We start from the raw sequence: 22,504 nt of genomic DNA, 5'->3' as shown, positions 1-22,504 counted from the left end.
GCAGACCTATCCACAGAAAAATGGCAGGCCAGAAAGTAGTGGCGGGATATATTCAGTATGCTGAATCAGAAAACATGCAGCCAAGAATTCTTTATCCAGCAAGGCTGTCATTAAAAATAGAAGGAGAGATAAAAAGTTTCCCAGACAAACAAAAATTAAAGGAGTTTGTGACCACTAAACCAGCCCTGCAAGAAATTTTAAGGGGGACTCTCTGAGGGGAGAAAAGATGAATATATATACATATATATATACATATATATATGTATATATATATATGTATATATATATCAAAAGCAACAAAGATTAGAAAGGACCAGTGAACACCACCAGAAACTCCAACTCTACAAGCATCATAACGGCAATAAATTCATATCTTTCAGTACTCACTCTAAATGTCAATGGACTCAATGCTCCAATAAAAAGACATAGGGTAACAGAATGGATAAGAAAATAAGATCCATCTATACACTGTTGACAAGAGACCCACTTTAGACCTAAAGACAAATTCAGATTGAAAATAAGGGAATGGAGAACCATCTATCATGCTAATGGTCAACAAAAGAAAGCTGGAATAGCCATACTTATATCAGACAATCTAGACTTTAAAATAAAGACTGTATCAAGAGATACAAAAGGGCATTTTATCCTAATCAAGGGGTCTACCCACCAAGAAGACCTAACAATTGTAAACATTTATGCACCAAATGTGGTGACACCCAAGTATATAAATCAGTTAATCACAAACATAAAGAAACTCATCGATATTAATACCATAATAGTAGGAGACTTCAACACCCCACTCACAGCAATGGACAGACCATCTAATCAAAAAATCAACAAGGAAACAATGACTTTGAATGACACACTGGACCAGATGGACTTAACAGATATATTCAGAACATCTCATCCCAAAACAGCAGAATACACATTCTCCAGTGCACATGGAACGGTCTCCAGAATAGACCATATACTGGGACACAAATCAGCCCTAAGTAAGCACAAAAAGATCGAGATCATACTGTGCATATTTTCAGACCACAATGCTATGAAACTCAAAATCAACCACAAGAAAAAAGCTGGAAAGGTAACAAATACTTGGAGACTGAAGAACATCCTACTAAAGAATGAATGGGCTAACCAAACAGTTAAAGAGGAAATTAAAAAGTATATGGAAGTCAATGAAAATGGTAACACCACAACCCAAAACCTCTGGGACGCAGCAAAGACGGTCATAAGAGGAAAGTATATAGCAATCCAGGCCTTCCTAAAGAAGGAAGAAGGATCTCAGATACTCAACTATTAGGATGCTGAAGCTTAGAAAATTAAGTGTTCAAAGTCATGTGAAATGTGACACTTTTAAATGTGAAAAATCACAATTAAAACAAGTCTTTCTAGCTCTAGAACCCATGCTCTTGAGTTATTTCATAGAGTGGAGCCAGGATCAGTAGTTCTACAGCCTAAATATAGAGTACCCAGGAGGAGAGCATGTGCAGAGTCCTAAGTCCTGGTCAAGTAGTAAATGCTGGGTGATATACACTTGCCCTCCTGATTCTCTTTTTACTTTCCTGTTTCAAAAAGCTCCCAGACAATGGAACCTTAGTTTCCAGCCTGTCTTTTCTTTCCCAATGACTTCTGCCATGGTCTTTCCCTAGGAAAGAACTTTTTCTAAGGTGGTATTACTGTTATACACCTATAAAGTCAGCAAGATTGTGTTCTTCCACACAAAATGGGAATTCAAGAAGTCTGAGTGGCTAACTGGAAAACCTGATCAGTTTCTAACTATCTAACATTTTGTGACAGTGAGAGAGTGATCCATACAAATCAAAATGCAGTTGCCTGGTAGAAAAGAAAAACTTATTAAGAAAAAATGAAAGGTAATTGTGGACATGCTTGAAGAGACTGCACCTTCTCTGAGTAAATAAATAGGATATTCTCAAAACTTTGCATACAATTCATGTATGTACCTCCTGTTTGCAATCTCTTTTCATTTGATGTGAGACTCACTTCACTAATGAGTGTATTTGTTTGCATCTATCTAGCACTTAACTCCCTAGACCATGCAGCAGCCCAAATGGGCACAATTATGAATTTGGTCCCTTTTTCGTGTGTTTCTGCTACTTTAGTTATACAACTTGCCAGAGTCAATATATGCACAGCACCCATCGTAGGGCTGGTCACAAAACTGATGCTAAATAAATGGCTTGATTTTTTTCTTTCTTTTGTCTATCTATTTTTATTATAAATCAAATGAGTAGTGGCCATAGGTAACTTTGAAGAAGCCTTCTTTCATCTGGACGAAATCTTGCTTGTTTTGCACATCTTACTCCCTTTTCATCAGTGCCTAAAACAGTGTTAGCCATATAATAACACATACTCCTGATATGTTGCATTGCACGGTGTTAGATGTTCTACATCTTGCAAGACAATGACTTTGCAGCATGATAAGGGAGACGGAGAACATAGTATTGTGACAACACCTGAAAAATAAGTAGGGTTATGATAAGTAGAAGACAACAGAGAGTGCTTGGAGTAGGAGTAAGAGTCATCTTGGCATTGAGAGTAAAATACTCTTTGGGCCCTTTAAAGGGGCAGCTTTCTAATTCGCAAAGAGTGGGGAGAGGAAGAGAGATCAGGAATGGAATCTCTAACTGGCCACTTAATAACTGTACAACTTTGAGTAAATAATTTAACCTCTTAACCTCAACATTTGTAAAAATGGAGATAGAAAGGGTTGGGATGAACCCAATTTCCAGCATAGAGTAGGTACCAAATAAATTTTATTTCTCCCTTAACCTTGAATACTTGATATTTGGAAAAGGAAAACCAGCAAATTAGAGGAAGAAAATGAATTACAAGGGCACCAAGAGTCATATGCAGTTCCAAAACGCAGAGAGTTGCAGCATGTGGTGACAAGATTTGGTCTGGTTTTAAAGAATACATTAAGATTCCGGCATAGTTCACCACAATCTCCCGCTCTTATCACATGTTAAGAATCTGGCAGTCTACTGATATCAACATCATGGTCTCTACAACCCTTCTCCAATGATCTACAAAGGAAGCAGTTTCAACAGAATTGCCATGTGATGCTTCTAGGTAGAAAAGTAAAGCAAAGGAAAACTGCAGAGGAAACACTTAAGGACACATCAAACACATCGTATCCTATTATATAATTATAAATAATATTTATTAAGTGTTTACTTCATGAAGCACTTTAAAATGCAATCTCATCAACTCTTGTCAGTAACTCTAGGAAGTAATCCTGTTATACTTTCTGGTATTGACCAGCTCTACCAAGCTGGTCCCTTTTTCTTTGCCTTCCAGGATCACTAGGCTCTAACATATCAGTCATTCTCTATTGTATTCTCCAGGTAGGCAGGGCTGGGTATTCCGAGACAGCCTAGAAAGACATTCTCCATTGTGAGGAGGGCTGGAGTGAGACTCGTGCCCCATTGTGTCCTCCTCTGAATGGGGGATAGGAACCTGTTGCCTACCCTGTCCTGGGATCCTGCACAGCATTTGAGCCTCAGGAGCAGAGTAATTTGGGCCTTGCTTTGTTCCTGCTACTGTCCCAAAGTACTCCCAACATCTTGGATCATGATTAAACGCTTGAACTAAAAAAAAAAAAAAAAATCACAGATGAAAACCTGAGACCCAGAGAAGTTATATGACTTTCCTAAAACCACACTTCTGGTAAATGGTAAATCTGGGATATAATCCAGATAATATGATTAGACTCATAGTCATGAAACTATATCATTAAGAAAAAAATCAAATAAGAAAGCAGTTTGTCTTAAAAATGTAGATATCCTAGAATGTAGCTATAGGCTTTGAAACCAGATTATGGTTTACTAAAGACTTGAAAGATTATGTGAACTTTAAACTTAGTGCTAAAATATTCATGTGTTTGTCTTTTCAAAACATGATTTCCACCATGATTTGGCCAGTCCAAGTAATTTTGAAAATCTCTTCGGAGAAGGTTGGAATCAGGGGATAATTAAAGAGTATAAAGTACATGAGAAAGCAGTACTTCAAGGCTGTAAGAGGAACAGCTGTCCAAAGTCTCTAGATCAAGGTCACTGTCTATCCATCTATTGCCCCATTTGCCTATTTCATCTTCTAGTGACTTGGATTCCTCCAAGAATTTCAGGTATTCCTATACACACACACACACACACACACACACACACACACACACACAGACATGCACACACATGCACATGCACATGTGTACATGTGCATGCACGCTCACACCTGGTAACTCCACAAGTTAATACCAACCAAGCATAGGAGCTGGTTTGTCTGCCAGATTTTTGGTCAGCATAAGTATTTGGAAAAAATACTGATAAGCTCATTTAAGCTACATATGAATAATGAAATATAATAAACCTCAGACTTAAATAGAGGACATAATTATAGAGAAACATTTTCAAGTAATTTTCAAAAAAATATTAAGTTCAAAATAAACGTACAGGTCAACAATTCCCACCACCTTCAGTGTTCAATTTAATTCAATCGATATTCATTGCACATCAACATCATTAAACAAGCCACAAAGACTTAAAGGAGGGTAGAGGTTATTCATCTGGATATGCAGAGAGCATTCCAGGCAGAAACACTGAAGGGTCAAAGAGCCTAAGGTGGAAGCATTCTTAGTGGTGTTTGAGTGTGTGTGTGTGTGTGTGTGTGTGTGTGTGTGTGCACGCGCGCGCGTGTGTGTGTGTGTGTGTGTGTGTGTGTGTGTGTGAGAGAGAGAGAGAGAGAGAGAGAGAGAAAGTATAAAATTAGTATATACTTTGGCTTTGGCCAGAGGAGTGAAAAATTACTTTCTTTACCTTGGTGATTTGTTTTCCTAAATTAAACTGAACCATAAAACTAAAAGCCTAATTATTGGAAATATTTTTGAAACATGCACACTGAGCTAATTCTTCTAGAAGAAATAACAGGGGCCTGAGAAGTGAAGGAATACAAAAGAGAGATGAGAGAGCTGGTGCCTCTGGTGTGATCAGGGACGGCTCTCAGCACCTGCTGCCATCAGCTGCCAGCACAGTCCTCTGCCAGTAGCCACCTGTGTGAATTCACGCTACAGGATTCAGAATGCTCTACAAAGACTGGCTTTGCTGTTTGGAATTTTGGTACAAACAAGAGAAGGCTTCCAAGAAATCTATGTTGTGCTTTACAGAACATGGGCATCCTCAGGCCTTTCTAGATGACATTTATAACAGATGTCTCATTAGCAACTACAAGTTCTCCTCTTCTGAGCATCTCTAATGAGAGTATCTGTGATTATTGGTATAATAACCTCCCTTCCAAACACAGAACATTAGATTCTGTATAATACAGCTTATGTAATGTATGCATGCATGTGTGTATGTATGTACATATACATGTATACATACATGTATACTTCTTTTTCATGAGATCCCTGCAGCAACCTTGTGAAGAGCACAAAACAGTTGCAAGTTCCATTTTACTGTTGAAGTATCTGGCCAGAGCATCAGATATATTGGGGCAGATACTCATGACACAAGGAGACCAGACTAAGGGGCAAGAGAGGGCTGACATCCAGCTCATGTTCTGTTCACCAAGTTTAGTGTCTGTGGGGCTACACTGGCCCAAAGGGTGTGCCTTTTCCATTGTGCCCAAAGATACCATATGGGCTAGAAGTAGCCCTCTATGTGGATCTTGGAGGGATTAAACAACTTGCCCAATATCCACTCAGGAATTAGGTACCTCTCTTTCTCTTCTAATCAATTTTCTCTTCGTTAAATTTGCATTCCTCTGTAATACACTAAAATAGAATTCCAGGCATTGGTTACACAGATAAAGAACCTTCATGCTCAGAACACTTGCAAGCATAAGTTCATTGATTTCCACTCCCACTTTTAGGCCTTTTTCTAATTTTATCTTGGCTTTTTCTTTACTGGACAGCCTACAGAATTTGCTACACAAGTTAAGATGGATCCTCAGTAGAGTGAAGGGCTTTAAAAATCCTTATAAATTTAAGCTGCATAAATATGTGGATATCAACTACGGAAGTAGATGGAAATTAAATACTATCACAATTTTATTATAAGTAGTGTTTTTGAATGATTTATTTGACATATATTATTTGGTCTCATATATTACATAAGATCTTTATTTCCTTGAACTTCAGGGATCACTGAGTAGATATTTTTACTTTGAACTAATTTACAGTGGGTAGGCAACACATATTTGCTGAATGACTATCTGAATGGAGGAGAAGACAATGTGAGGTTTGTTCCTGTAGACTTAAATTCAGGAATAGGGAGTGGGATTTAAACTCCCTCATCCAGAAACCTATAGAAGATATATGACAGTCAGATGGACAAAATTCAGAGGACACACAGATACACAGACAGACTGACTGAGATAGCTCTTAACATGTGCTGGGTCCTCAAAATGAGTCTGTCTGTCACCGCACTATGGAAAGGGGAGTATGAGATGAAGCATGGCTGAATGTGAGGGAAAATGGAGGAGAAATAGATAGATAAATACACATGGAGGAGCAACAAAAATATCAACAACCATCCCCAGTCTAGTAAACTTGAAAAGAGGTACCATGAACTAAGTCTGAAAGCATAAGTTTCAGTCCCCTCTTTCATTCTCTGTTGTCATTCTCTCCTTACACAAGATAAAAACAAGCAGGTTGACTTTCCCAAGCACCAAACTCCCCATTGATAAAACAATGAAATTTAACTAAACCCCTTCCTACCCCTGACTTTTCTTGAACTATAAAGCTTTCCTGGCCAGAAGTCAGTCTTCTACACTTCTGCTAATGTTCCAGAAGGGGGCAGCATTTATTCACAGTAGGAAAACCAACAAAAATTTTTTACTTCAGCTAGCCTTCAAAACAGTAAAACTTGGAAAGTTGGATGAACAAAACATTTAAAATCTTTCTTGAGTTTTGTGTCGGTGTGTAAGAGTATCAAGAGTAGGAAAGTGGGTGGAAGCCTGGTATCCACTCTGTGTGGGCATTAAGTGAGGAACCAGTCAAATAACTCTATGAAGAGGTATATACACTCACCATTGAATCCCTGATGCTGAGTGCAGTTTCTGGCACATAGTAGTTACTTAAGAAATGTGAATATTAATGATTATATCTTGATCTCTATTTTTCTCACTCTTATTTTTCACTCTCCCCGCCCCCCCCCCCGCCTTTATGTAGGCTTCACGCCCCAGGTGGAGCCCAACATGGGGTTTGAACTCACAGCCTGAGATCAAGACCTGAGCTGAGAAAAGAGTCAGCTGTTTAACCCACTGAGCCACCCAGGCATCCCTTTAATAAATGAATGACTGATGAAAAATGGGGATGGAATGGGTTCCCAGGGCAAGTCTCAAGCATAAGTGTGAAGCAGGCAAAACTATCTCTGGAGCTTCTCTCCATATATTCCGTGTTCTAGGGCTCATGCCTCTTTCCATGACTCTAAACAATTCTGTGCACCTACAGCTCTACTCACCTCTGCACCCCTCTCCTTTAAATTATTGATTCATCCACCCATTTACTTAACAAATATATTGAACACCTGATACATACTAGATTTTGCTCTGATACATACTGGATTTGCCCTGACAAAATGCACACTAACTAACCTATGCCTGAAGATATAATTCTTAAGGGTAGTTGTATTAGAAAGCAGGGATTAATCTGCTTTTTATTATTATTTTTTTTATTGTTTATTTTTGAAAGAGAGAGAGAGAGAGAGAGAGAGAGAGAGAGAGAGAAAAGCGCAAGCAGGGGAGGGGCAGAGAGAGGAAGACACAGAATCCAAAGCAGACTCCAGGCTCTGAGCCACACAGAGCCCTATGCAGGGCTTCAACTCACGAGCTGTGAGATCATGACCTGAGCTGAAGTTAAACGCTTAACTGACAGAGCCACACAGGCACCCCAGATTTGCTTTTGCTATATGCAGAGAGATAGACTTTATAACACAAAAAGTGAGTCACTACTATTGGACACACCAAGTAAAGAAGGTAATAATTTGGGGCAAGAGGACTCATTGAGTTCCTCAGGACTCCTAGCACCTACGTGAGCCCCCCAAGAGTATCCTCGATTACTTTGTTCCAAAACTGAGCATGTGGGAGGGTTAAAAGAGGCTTAGAGATCACCTATTCTACATGCTTACTTTCTTAAGAGGAAATGCAGCCTAGGGAAGTTGCTACTTTCCCAAGATAATGTTAACTAATTGGAAAGCAGGGTCTAGAAGCAATTCTCCAAGGTCAGGTCCCCATTCAGTGCTCTCTCTCTAGGGGTCTGCTACTCTTTTTCTTTTCTTTTTTTTTTTAAACCTCATCCCCATCCACTCTTCATCTGTTGCAGATTTGTTTGTTTGTTTGTTTGTTTGCTTGTTTTAAACAGACTTTATTTTTTATGGCAGTTTTAGGTTTACGGAAAAACTGAATTATCAATTAGTTCTTTCATGGATCTTATCTTTAGTGTTGCATCTAAAAAGTGATGGCCAAACCCAAGATCATATATATTTTCTCCTATTGTTCTAGGAATTTTATAGTTTTGTGTTTTACATTTATGTCTACCATCCATTTTAAGTTAATTTTTGTAAAGGCTGTAAAGTCTGTGTCTTGGCTCAGTTTTTTTGCAAAGAGATGTTCAGTTGTTTTAGTGCCATTTGTTGAAAAGACCATGCTTGTTCTTGTCTTTGCTCCTTTGTCAAAGATCAGTTCTCTATATCTGTGTGGGCCTATTTCTGGGCTCTCCATTCTGTTCTATTACTCTGTTTATTCTTTGACCCATACCACACTATCTTGATTCAGGTAGCTTTACAATAAACATTGAAGTTGGATAGTGTCATTCCTCCAACTTTTTTTTTTCTCTGCCAATATTGTGTTGGCTGTTTTGGGTCTTTTGCCTCTCCATAGAAACTTTAAATTGATTTGTCCACAAAATAATTTCCTGTGTTTTTCATTCAGATTGCATTGAATCTATAGATCAAGTTAGGAAGAACAGACATCTTGATGATATTGTCTTTCTATCAATTAATGTGAAGTAACTGCCCATTTATTTCATTATTCTTTGATTTCTCTCTTCAGAGTTTTGTAGTCTTCTTCATACAAATCTTGTACGTATTTTGTTAGGCTAATACCTAAGTATTTCATTGGGGAAGGGATGATGATATAAATGTTACTGTGTTTGTAATTTCAAATTCCACTTGCTAATTGCTGGCATACAAGAACGCAATTGACTTTTGCAGATTAACTTTGTTAATCCTGCAACCTTGCTACAATAGTTTATTAGTTCAAAGTATTTTTGTTGATTCTTTTGTATTTACTACATGGACAATCATGTCATTTGCAAATAAAGCATTTGTTTCTTCCTTCTCAATCTGTATACCTTTTATTTCCTTTTTTCTCTTCATGCATTAGCTAGGACTTCTAATACAATGTTAAAAGGAACTGGCAAGAAGGGACATCCTTGCCTATTCCAAATCTTAGTGGGAAATCTTTGAGTTTCTTACCATTAAATATGAAGTTTGCTGAAGTTTTTGCAGATGTTCTTTTTCAAGTTGAGGAAGTTCCCCTCTATTCCTTGTTTGCTGAGTTTTGTGCTTTTTTAAAAATTATAAATGCTGTTGTATTTTGTCAAATGCTTTTCCGGAACCCACTATGATCATTTGATTTTTGTTATTTTTTTCTTTCTTTTCATAATTGGATTTGATTTGCTAGTTTGTTTTTAGGCAGATTACTAAACTCTCCAATGCATCTATTTCCTTTTTCTTCAAAACTAGAATAATAATCCTTGTCCCAGAGATCCCTCTAGAAGCCGTGTGCTGCCAGTCTGCAGTTATGGGGAAGGCCCATCGGCTCAACAGTTCAGCCTGATTCTGAATCCCGCTGTGCCACTCTCCCATTACATAGACCTGGGCCGGCCATTCACCTGCCTGAGTGCCTTCACTCATTTATTGATCATGGAAACACTAAGGACATCCAAAAATGGTATTTAAAAGCAGCTTCTCAAAATTTCAATTAGATCACTTACTTGCTTTATTTCTGTTGAGATGATTAAATGCACTATGCATGTGAAAGCACTTCTTTTTTCTCTCTTTTTTGCTGTCCTGAAATTGCACTTCCAAACAAAAAGCATCATCAATCAAGCCTTGTCCTGCATTCTGTTTTCTAGAAAACATGAGCCATGACATTCATTTAAAGTACCATTATAACTAGGAATATCATCAGAGCATTTTTTTTCTTTTCATTCATTTCCTGTTTTAATTCGTTGCCTACTCATCAAGGCTTTCCCTAGGGAACAATTTTATTCAAGTGAAATCAGGTTAAAAATGACACCAATCAGAGGAAGAAAATACAGCCCAAAAGGGCAATGTGAAGAGTAAAAGTTTTTCTGTAATGACAGAAGAACCGCCCCTTCTGTTTCAGTAACTCCTCTGCTTTAGCAACCATCTAACTGGGGCTAACACTCCATTCTGGGTCCCCTGTTCAGAGCCTCCTTTATGAACTGTCCAGTTACTTGATCCCTTGAGGTGGGTGCCTGGCTATAAACACACACACATACATGCACCCCATGTGTGGCCTAAGGTGGTTTTTCCATTTCACATTTCCCAAAGTTTAAGGCCACGATTCCTCAATTTTCCTCTTTTGCAGATCTTTTCATAAAAGAAAGACCTCTTTGTCACAAAAATATAGAAATTACATAATTTCAGAGTAAATGATCTTCCTTTCAATTAAATAAATTTAGCCCTAAAAAAAGTCCTCACATTATCCTTATTTTTCTCATTTTACTTCATACCAGTGAAATTTTGTCGCACTCTTGTGAGTGGTTTGGAAACCACTGGCAGAGGGACAAGTCAGTTAATGAGCTAGAGAACTGGAAAAAGCTGACTCACCTCACCAAGGTGAGGAATGTTCCAGTATAGGCAAACACCAGGAAATTCAGAAAGGGACAGTTTGAACTAATTTCAATATTTTAAGTAATTAAGACCACCATGCCTTTAATAGATGTTTTACAGCAAAGCAGAGGAGAAAGTTTTGTTCAAGGTGCCTGGGCTTTCTTTTCTAATCCTTTTGTAGAGATTATTCTTACAACCCAAATTGAAGCCCCAATTGTTCATTGCTTTTATGATTATTATTTCAATATAATTTTTCTCCAAATACATCTGAGCTATTATGGTCAATGCCATGGAGCACTGAATAAGATTAACACCCACGAATGTATGTGTGCATGTGTGTGTGTGTGTGTGTGTGTGTGTGTGTGTGTGTGTGTGTGTGTTTTGAGAATGTGACCCTCGTCAATGACTCTGTGGCCTTGGCAGAGTGGGAAGCTCTGTTTTAGGTATAATCCAGAGCAGGACTAGACATGGTCCCTTCCCTTGAAGTTCTAAATTCCCAACTTTAAATATACACAGCACACACAGTATTACAGACACAGGGCATACCAAAAGGTAAGTTTTATATTTGGTTTTGATATCTCCTTTAATTCCCTAAGAGAAGAAAAGAAAGGAAGGAATGAGGATAGAAAGTGAAGAGGGAAAGTCAGAAGAAGGGATTAAGAGAAAATGGAAAACAATAGTGGTAATTCCCAGAAAGAAGGGCAATGGCTGGTAGGAGATTTATGGGAAGTGAGAGCCCTGATCCTGCCCAGCTTGTCCGGGAATTCTTCCTGTTAGAGGGTGATTTGTTAACTGCTGTCTGAACAGCCTTTCCAGGGAGTCAATTTTGGACTCTGATACTCACATTTAGAATCACCAAAGCCAAGCCAAGGTTGTTTTCCAGGAATAGGGTTTTATAGGATGAGGCTACTTCATGCATTGTGTGGTAAATGGTGAATATTCCACTTCATATTTAAGAACAGAGTCAGGACAGAAAAAAAGGGGTAATATTACCAGAGCTTGGAAAGCACTAATTTAAAGAAAAAAAAAATCATTTCTTTCTTCCAGCACAGATATGGCCCCATGTGACCATGGGTATAAAATAGTTAAACACTCAAACCTCTGAACTTCTAAAGTCATGAGGGACTTTCATTGCTATTTCCCAGTAAACATCATGACACCAATGTTTCTGTTTAGTAAACTACTTTTCAGTTAGGAAACATAATAACAATAATAGTAACAGTAGCTAGCATGTACTAAACTCTTCCCACATGCCAGCCACCATCCTTTTACGATGATATCATATGTGAAACCATGTTTAGTCCTCATAGTATCCCAGAAAGTTAGCTAATATAATTATGTCCATTCTATAGATGAGGAAACTATTTCTCAGAAATTTCAAGTAATTCATTCAAAGTTAATTAGACAATAAAGGTGGAACCAGAGTTTGAGCCCAAGCAGTCCAACTGCAGAGCCCCATGCTTTATGACCATTACATATTTTCTTCCATTCAAATAGTCTTTTCTCACTACACTGAGAAATGGATACAATGCCTTTTCAGTAACTCTGAGATTTAATTCAGATAGACATAGATTTAAATCATGATGTATGACCTTAGAAAAATAGTCGAATTTCTCAGATTCTTGGGTTTTTATTTGTAAAACAGAGATAACACCACTCTGAAGAATTACTATGAAAGCAAGAGGTTATATATGGTAGCCATTTCATACATGAGAAGTATTACCACAGCACAGATAGATAGAGAACTGTCAAGATTAAAAAGCAAAAATAGGGCATCTGGGTGGCTCAGTTGGTTAAGTGTCTGACTCTATCTTGGCTCAGGTCATGATTTCATGGTTCGTGAGTTCAAGCCCTGTGTCAGGCTCTGCGCTGATAGCACAGAGACTGCTTGGGATTCTCTCTCTCCCTCTCTCTCTCTGCCTCTCCCCCACTTGCTCGCATGCAAGTGTTCTCTCTTTCTCTCTCAAAATAAATACATAAACATTGTTTTTAAAGGAAAGACAAGTGGGGTGCCTGGGTGGCTCGGTCAGTTAAGTGTCCAACTTCAGCTCAGGTCATCATCTCATGGTTCTTCAGTTTGAGCCCTGCGTTGGGCTCAGTGCTAACAGCTTAGAGCCTAACACCCGCTTCGGATTCCGCATCTCCCTTTCTCTCTGCCCCTCTCCCACTCACAATCTGTCTCTCTCTCTGAAAAAAAAAATTATATATATGAAAAACAAGCAACAAAACAATGAAAGCCAGGCACCCAGGACAGATATCCAGGGTGAGGGATAATTGGAAGTAGATCATCAGAAATATTGAAGGAAGTATTTCCCTTAAACAACTCAGTTGATAAAGTAAACTTTGAGTATACTTGCAAAAGAAGAAGAGATATCAGGTAATCACATAAAAACAAAAACAAAAATACAAAAAAAAGAGGATCAGTTGACCCTGTACAAAGAGAGAAAGCAAAATGCAAACCATTACAAAGTATTATGCTCTGAGCCATGGCAAGCCAAATTAATTCACACAGTGAAGGAGGAAATGAAGCTTGTGTCAGAATCCATCTATCACATACAATGCAATATTCACAAAAGTAGCTTAAGTTAAACCAGACATAGTTCTGATCCCATGTTGTGGAGGAATCATCTCTGTGACTCTTATTGTTGTTTCACTGAAGCTCTAGGTTAAAGAATCGCTTTAGCAAACACTAGACCGAGTGGACAGCCACTGGCTATGCCAATCAAGAATCCCATATGTGCTGTGAAAAGAAGTAGATGACAGACTTTAGAGAAGATCACTTTGGCCAGGTCTCCAGTGTTCTTGTGCTCTATATTCTCTAATGAAATTTCCTTTTCCAGTCAAGTTTCACAGCCTTTCCACTGTGGATGCACTAAAGATCTAAGATGAAAAGGGGGTGGGGGAGCATTATGAAGGGGAGAGAGGAAACTATAGCACAAATAGCAAAAGGACAATCTGAAACAGCTTGAGAGAGGATCCAGTGTTCTAGCGGCAGAAATCTCCATAACCATTTGTTACCATAAGTTGGGTTCTTCTATTCTCTAGATCCCTATCTTCACAGAGCATGGTAATGAAAAGGTAAAATTTATGAAAATAAGACATATCCTCTCCTAGTTTGTTTTGTGTACATAAAATACACAGACAAAAGCTTGAATTTTAAAAATTCAGTCAATTAAACTTGCAGTTGTTAGATGTACCTAACTACTGCCTACTAAAACAAGAGCAACAATCTTAATGTCGTTGGGGGGAAATTACTGAATTCCCAGCCTTTCTGGAGAGACACTTCAAAACGGCTTCCACCTACCAAATATTAATACATATTTTATACACTGGCTTTGAAGATAGCTATTAGGACAAAAGAATATGATCGTGACTATATTCCTTATTTTATTCTGTGTGATGCATTTTAACCTGCTATTAATACTGGAACATCTAGTAAGCACTCAATGGATATTTGTTAAATAAAATAGGAAGAATTTGGTAAGGAGTTTTAAATGAAATTTCATGATAATTAAGACCAGATCAAATGGTCTTTCAGATCAAATGGACCTGATAATTTACTTCTCTATATCTTTGAGCAAATTTTTAAATTTCTCTAAGCCTCAGATTTTTTCATTTAAAACTCAGTCGGTTGGGCGTCCGACTTTGGCTCAGGTCATGATCTAATGTTTGTGGGTTTGAGCCCCACATTAGGCTCTGCTGACAGCTCAGAGCCTGGAGCTGCTTCGGATTCTGTGCCTCCCTCTCTTTCTGCCCTTCCCCTGCTTGAGCTCTGTCTCTCTCTGTCTCTCAAAGATACATAAACATTAAAAAAATTTTTTTAATGTCAACATATAATTAACCCTTCCATTGACTGGTCATTTAGATTAATTAGATAATTCATATAAAACTCTTATCTCAGACCATGCTCATGGTAAGTACCCAAAAACAGTCATTAACACTTTTGTGGTTGATCTTAGGCAGATAAAACACACACAATTCTTTAATCTGCTAATTATATAGTAAGTCTTTTTGTGATAATACTGAGTATTATGTTATTGCAAAACAGCACACTTTTTGGAGACCTGTGAGACTCACCCACAAACAGATGAGAAGAATATCTCAGAATTTGACGTGCTCATGGTTTTATGGAAGATCACTGAGAGCATGGAAGTGGATTTAACAGCAGAGGGCACAGCAAAGAGACCAGGAGGGAGAGAATAATTCACTCCTAAGAGAAAAAAAGGAAAGGATTCTGTCATTTTCTGATGCTGAATCTCATAATATCTCTGACAGGCACCATTGAACAAGTATACATTATACAACTCAGCTGTCCAAAATAGCAGTACACGGGAAGAAAAAGACAGTTTTTTTTTCTTGACAAGGAGGAAGACGGAAAAGAGGAGAAAGCAGCAGAAAACTTCACTGTACATAAAATGGAGAAAATCAAGGTTGGACTGTGGAGCGCAGGGCAATATAGTGGACAGTACATGGGCTTTATAATGGGATAGATCTAAATCTGGTTTTCTAGGTCAGTTATTTGCTACTGAGGCTAAGTACCTATTGTTAACAATTTGTGCTTCTTTTGCTTGATCTTTGTAATAATACCTGTATCATTATATTTAAAAAAAATAATTGTGTAATAAAAATTGTGATTATGTCATTGGGTTGTTGTGAAGATAAAATAAAACAACAATGCTAGCAGAGTGCTCAATCCATTTTCTCGTCTATACGGGTACTTGAAAAATATTTCTCATATACTCTGAAGGCAAGGAAATTACAGAAATGCTTGCTAGAGCATTGTATCTTGCATTTGTTTACTCATTTTTCCAGAAGCATTCCTGGTAATTGTAGGCATTACATCAATTTAACCAAGCTTGAACTACATTTCCCAGAATCCACCTTTCCTTCATGGGATTAGTTCAGGTGCAGACAGGGAAGATACAAGTGAAGCCCAGCTGTCTTCTAGTGCTGAGAAGGCTGGTGCAGCACAGGGCACTTGTGCAGCTCCTGCCTATTGGAGCTGACCTCCTGGCTTTCTGGCTGGAGGGTGGCAGCAGTAACTCCTCGAGACCCTACCACATCTCCTGCTCTAAGTTCTCCAACTCCTGGTCCAGGTTTGTGTTTAGGTCTGTGACAATGGGGCAGGCACTAGCTTCTGAAGAAAACCTTCATCATTAAAATTGTAAACTTGGAGGTGATAAAGAACATGTAGAGGTTCCAGTTCATTCGTTCATTCTCAATGGTTCCAGTTCAAATTCACAGTTTCCAGTTTGTATTTTTTCCCCCAGTCCATAACCATCTTGCATTCCCAACTACCTGCACATGGACATCTGGTTCCAGCGCTAGACTTAGAAACTAAACATCACATAGACTAGTTCTTCTGCCTCTATTAACCATGTAAGGTCAAGTCCTTATGATAAATACTGTAAATATTATACACATATATATCCTGGTGGTTCTACTTCTATAAGAACCTTGATTGATACAGAAGGTTTTCTATGTGCCAAGAACTATGTTTTGGGCTGAGGAAACAGATGAATAAGGTATAGTCCCTACATTCATAAAGGTTTACAGTGCTTAGAGGAGAAGTCAGCCATCAGTCATCATATCACAAATTATAAAGTTTCTATGGATTTACCTAATCTGGAAAGTTTGTATAAATGGAACCATATAATGTTACTATTTGATCTTTTATTTTCTCACTTAGCATGTTTTCTAGGTTCATCCACATTGTAGCATGTACCAGTACTTCACTTTTTATGGCTGAGTAATATTCATTTGTAAGGATATATCAGATTTTGTTTATTCATTCATCTGTTAGTGGACATTTGGCTTGTTTCCACTTTTTGGAACTATATAGTTCAAAACTAGACAATGATTTTTGCACAACGTACAAATGCCAATCAATTATACACTTTAAAATAGCTAATTTTATATTATATAAATTTCATCTCAATAGAAATTTTTTTAGGGTTTTGAAGTTATAAAGTTGTTTTCCTTTATTAAACAAATTTACATGTATCTACAATTATTCAGAGTGAAATTCAAGAGATTCCAGATTATGGATTTTATGCAGTTTATGGATGTCAAACTGGTAAAATGTTCATTAAACTAGATATTTTCAGTGATAAGGTCAGATGCTTTCCACATTTGACTACAATCTGCTTTGTATATTTTTCTTTGCTCTGCTATTTTGCAGCAAGCCTGTCATTGATTGGCTTCTTGACATGCACATAAAATCAATTAGCATTCAGTCTCTGAGAATAATTCTCTTAATAGGTTACTGCTTTCACCATTTAACCAACAGAGAAACAGTTCTTTCCACACCACCCTATACTTATTTAGGAAGGCATTTGGTAACACTTATCAGCCTGCACATGCCAGCAATTAGATGTCAATAGAATTTCTATGTTCAATCCTTTGTATACAAGAAACATTTTAGCCAAAATTCCCAGTCTTCTCACAATTTTCTGAACTCATCAGTTTTTGTCCATTCACCATGGGGTGATTTTAGAGACATGGAATAAAGGTCCATCACATCTGCCTCTAAACTTCCCCTAAAAGGGGGACAGTATGAAAGTAGATATCAAGATTGAGAATATGCCAGGCCTGTTTTCTATTTCTTATGTTTCAGGAGGTACAATGACAAACCACTATCTAACTTCTTATAAGTGTAACTTTTTCTTCAACTGTTAACCTAGCTTTTTGTTGTCATTGTTTTACTTCTTTGTTACTCCAAAGATCTGATCTGAATGTCATTGTCTTGCAGAACTTTCTAACCTCCCTCCCTCCACTATCCTTCTCTTGCACTACGGTCCAGCCATACTGGCTTGCATTTGGGTTCTAGAACATGTAAAACTCAACTGAATCTCAAGACCTTTATAGTTGCTGCTCCTTCTACTTGATTCCTCTTCCTCAACAATGTCATGTGGCTTCCCTTTTTCCATTGTTCAAGTCTCAAATCATTTGGTATCTTTTCAGAATGGGCTTCCCTAGGGGTGCCTGGGTGGCTCAGTCAGTTAAGCATCTAACTTTGGCTTAGGTCATGATCTCACGGTTTGTGAGTTTGAGCCCTGCATCAGGCTCTGTGCTGACAGCTCGGAGCCTGGAGCCTGCTTCAGATTCTGTGTGTGTGTGTGTGTGTGTGTGTGTGTGTGTGTGTCTGCCCCTCCCCTGCTCACACTCTGTCTCTCTCTCTCAAAAATAAACATTAACATTTTTTTTTAAAGAATGGGCTTCCCTAGCTATAGCAGCTCTTCCAATCACACCTTAACCTCTTTCCCTGTTTTTTTTTTTTATTTTATGTATCCCCTCACTAGATCATATAATTCTTAACATAGGGACTCTGCCTGTTTTGGTCACCACTGTTTGCCCAGAGTTTAGAATAGTACTGGAACAGATAGTAGTTGCACAATTAATATCTTGGCTGACTGATTATAAACTAACAGACACTAATTATGCCAATAAATGAAAATTGCAGTGTAATTCATGGTGGTGCCATTCCTTGTAACACAGTATTCTAGAAAAGATCAAGTATGTATGTATGTATGTATGTATGTTGGATAGATATTTTTTGTGGGGGAACAGGTTATAAGTGCAGTTTAGTATTTTGAAGTACTATTACTTTTTTTAAAATGTTTTTTCCTATTTATTTACTTTTGAGAGAGACAGAGTGAGAGCAGGGGAGGGGCAGAGAGAGAGGGAGACACAGAATCTGAAGCAGGCTTCAAGCTCTGAGCTGTTAGCACAGAGCCCGACGTGGGTCTCGAAACCATGAACCATGAGATCATGACCTGAGCCAAAGTCAGATGTTCAACCAACTGAGCCACCCAGGTGCCCCAACTATTACTTTTTTTTTAATTCAAGTTAGTTAACATACAGTGTAGTCTTGGCTTCAGGGGTAGAACCCAGTGATTCATCTCTTACTTATGACACCTTCAAAAATTAATATGTTGAAATCCTAATCCCCAACACGATGTTATTTGAAGGCAAGGAGGTAATGAGGTTTGGATGAGGTCTTGAGGGTACAGTCTCCATGATGGAATTTGTGCCCCTATAAGAGGAAGAAGAAACACAAGAGCCTTCTCTCTCTTCTTGTTCCCATAAAGAACAGATCATTTGGGCACACAGCAAGATGGTAGCCCTCTGAAAGCCAGAAAGTAGGTCCTCACCAGGCACCAAATCTGTGGGCACCTTGGTCTTGAAATTCCAGCTTCCTTAATCGTGAGAAAATAAATTTCTGTTGTTTAAAACACGAAGTTTATGGCATTTCGATATAGCAGCAAAGGTGACTTAGATAAGAGTGTTTCCAGAAGGAGAGCATTGTACAATGTGTGAGATGCTGCTGGAATGATGTAAGGTGAGAACTGAAAAGTATCCAATGAACTTAGTCACATGGAAATTGCTGATAAACTTTGTTAGAGTTGTTTTACTGAAGTGAGAGGGTCACAAGTCAGACTGAGGAGTGGGAGATGAAACACAAGGACTATGAGTACATGTGTATCGTTTTTGCTATATGTGACCTTGAGCAAAGCTCATACATTCCCCAGATTTAATCGTTATTATCATTAAGTTGAGCAGCTCATACTTATGTTGGAGACATGTTGTAAGGATTAAGTAATATGATATGGAAAGATGCTTAAAACACCATGAACCCTCAATAAATGCAGATTTCTTTCACTTCTCCCACTTGAAGGCTTTTAAAATAAATCTGTTGACCGGAATCAAACATATTGCCTTAACCAAGGACTACATGGGAGTTTTGTTATTTGTCCAATAAAATACTATGCAAGAGGAGTACAGAAATTGTGTGTGTGTGCGCGCACACATGCATGTGTGTGTCCTAAAATCATTTGGTGATATGCCTTACTACAATTGCAGAACACTATGAATTTATGTTCTATTTATATTTCATCCTAACCCTGAGATTTTTAAAATAGAATTTATTGTCAAATTGGCTTACATACAACACCCAGTGCTCATCCCAACAAGTGCCCTCCTGAATGCCCATCAAGCATTTTCCCTCTCCCCACCCCCCTGTCCACCCTCAGTTTGTTGTCTGTATTTAAGAGTCTCTTATGGTTTGCCTCCCTCCCTCTCTCTTTGTAACTATTTTTTCCCCTTCCCTTCCCCCCCGCATCCCCCACCCCCCACTGCCTGGTCTTCTGTTAAGTTTCTCAAGATCCACATATGAGTGAAAACATATTATATCTGTCCTTCTCTGACTGACTTATTTCATTTGGCTTAATACCTTCCAGTTCCATCCTCGTTGCTGCAAATGGCATGATTTCATTCTTTCTCGTTGCTAAGTAGTATTCCATTGTATATATAAATCATATCTTCTTTATCCATTCATTAGTTGATGGACATTTAGGATCTTTCCATAATTTGGCTATTGTTGAAAGCACTGCCATAAACATTGGGGTACATGTGCTCCTATGCCTTAGAACTTCTGTATCCCTTGGGTAAATTCCTAGTAGTGCTATTGCTGGGTCGTAGGATAGTTCTATTTTTAATTTTTGAGGAACCTCCACACTGTTTTCTAGAGCAGCTGCACCAGTTTGCATTCCCACCAACAGTGCAACAGGGTTCCCATTTCTCCACATCTTTGCCAGCATCTGTAGTTTCCTGAGTTGTTAATTTTAGCCATTCTGACCGGTGTGAGGTGATATCTCAGTGTGGCTTTGATTTGTATTTCCATGATTATGAGTGACATTGAGCATCTTTTCATGTGTCTGTTGGCCATCTGGATGTCTTCTTTGGAAAAGTGTCCATTCATGTCCTCTGCCTATTTCTTCACTGGATTATTTGTTTTTTTGTGTGTTGAGTTTGGTAAGTTCTTTATAGATTTTGGATACTAATCCTTTATCCGATATGTCATTTGCAAATATCTTTTCCCATTCCATCTGTTGCCTTTCAGTTTTGTTGATTGTTTCTTTTGCAGTGCAGAAGCTTTTAATCTTGATGAGGTCCCCATAGTTCATTTTTGCTTTTAGTTCCCTTGCCTTTGTAGATGTGTCAAGCAAGAAGTTGCTGCGGCTGAGGTCAAAGAGGTTGTTGTCTGCTTTCTCCTCTAAGGTTTTGATGGTTTCCTGCCTCACATTTAGGTCTTTCATCCATTTTGAGTTTGTTTTTGTGTATGGTGTAAGAAATGGTCCACTTTCATTCTTCTGTGCATTGCTTTCCAGTTCTCCCAGCACCATTTGCTAAAGAGACTGTCTTGTTTCCACTGGATGCTCTCTCCCGCTTTGTCAAAGATTAGTTGGCCATACATTTGTGGGTCCAATTCTGGGTTCTCTATTCTATTCAATTGGCTATGTGTCTGTTTTTGTGGCAGTACCATACTGTCTTGATGATTAAAGCTTTGCAGTAGAGGCTAAAGTCTGGGATTGTGATGCCTCCCACTTTGGTTTTCCTCTTCACTATAACTGTGGCTGACCGGGGTCTTTTGTAGTTCCATACAAATTTTAGGATTGATTGTTCTAACTTTGAGAATACCAGTGCAATTTTGATTGGGATTGCATTGAATGTGTAGATTGCTTTGGGTAGTATTGGCATTTTATCAATATTTATTCTTCCAATCCATGAGCATGGAATGTTTTTCTATTTCTTTGTGTCTTCAATTTCCTTCATAAGCTTTCTATAATTTTCAGCATACAGATCTTTTACATCTTTGGTTATGTTTATTCCTAGATATTTTATAATTCCTAGGAATTGTAAATGAGATAAGTTTCTTTATTTCTCTTCCTGTTGCTTCATTATTGGTGTATAAAAATGCAACCGATTTCTGTACACCAATTTTATACCCCTAACCTTGAGATTTTTATTGGAGACTCTACTTCCTAACTAGCTTATTCCCATATCTTTTGGTTCCCTATTTATTATGCCTCCTACAGGAACATGTTTATTTACATAAAATTCTTTTTTTTTTTTTTAAACGTTTATTTATTTTTGAGACAGAGAGAGACAGAGCATGAACGGGGGAGGGGCAGAGAGAGAGGGAGACACAGAATTGGAAGCAGGCTCCAGGCTCTGAGCCATCAGCCCAGAGCCCGACGCGGGGCTCGAACTCACGTACCGCGAGATCGTGACCTGAGCTGAAGTCGGAGGCTTAACCGACTGAGCCAGCCAGGCGCCCCTATTTACAAAAAATTCTTAACATGACTCTGACTCTCTCTCTCTCTCTCTCTCTCTCTCTCTCTCTCTCTCAGTAGATGGCATTTCTTCATGGTCAAAATTGCAGTGAACTTGAATCCTTCAAAATATCCTTGATCACTTCCAGTTTATACCACTTGCCAGTTCAGACATGCTATAGTCATTGCAGACTTTTAAATGTTTGTTCTCTTTAGGAATGCTAAGCAAAAATGACTATATACTCTCTTGTTTCTAATATCTTATTTTGACTACAAGTTTTTTGCGAAGCCCAATCAACCAGAGGCTCCAGCATGGGAGTGTGATTTTTAGCAAGGGACAAAAGACATTTAGATTCTTTCATAGCAGCAGCAGCAGCAGCCATGGTGTCCTGCATGTAGCAGCAGCTCTAGACCAGCCTGTTTAGGCTGAAAGACCTTGGCTTCTTCCCTCTTGGCATAAAATGCTTTGGTTCATATCCAGTCTTATGCTGGTTCTTTATCTTCCCATTGATT

General features: G+C 38.3%; 1 long non-coding RNA gene across 7 annotated transcripts in view; it reads right to left on the bottom strand.

Moving 5' to 3' along the window:
- LOC144615135 (uncharacterized) overlaps positions 1–22,504 on the bottom strand; it is a 392,358-nt gene that overhangs the window by 298,287 nt on the left and 71,567 nt on the right. Inside the window, exon 8 of one of the 7 annotated variants that reach the window (XR_013553612.2) lies at positions 10,013–10,149. The exons of the other annotated variants lie outside the window; for them this stretch is intronic. This is a non-coding gene — a long non-coding RNA (uncharacterized LOC144615135). Of the gene's footprint in view, positions 1–10,012; positions 10,150–22,504 lie in introns of those variants that run through there. 7 annotated transcript variants of the gene reach the window in all.

Source organism: Panthera onca, chromosome F2 (genome assembly GCF_046562875.1).
Source record: "Panthera onca isolate mPanOnc1 chromosome F2, mPanOnc1 haplotype 2, whole genome shotgun sequence".
In the NCBI taxonomy this organism is placed as follows: Eukaryota; Metazoa; Chordata; class Mammalia; order Carnivora; family Felidae; genus Panthera; species Panthera onca.
The sequence above is the reverse complement of the archived record's forward strand: the minus strand, read 5'-3'. Positions and strand labels throughout refer to the sequence as shown.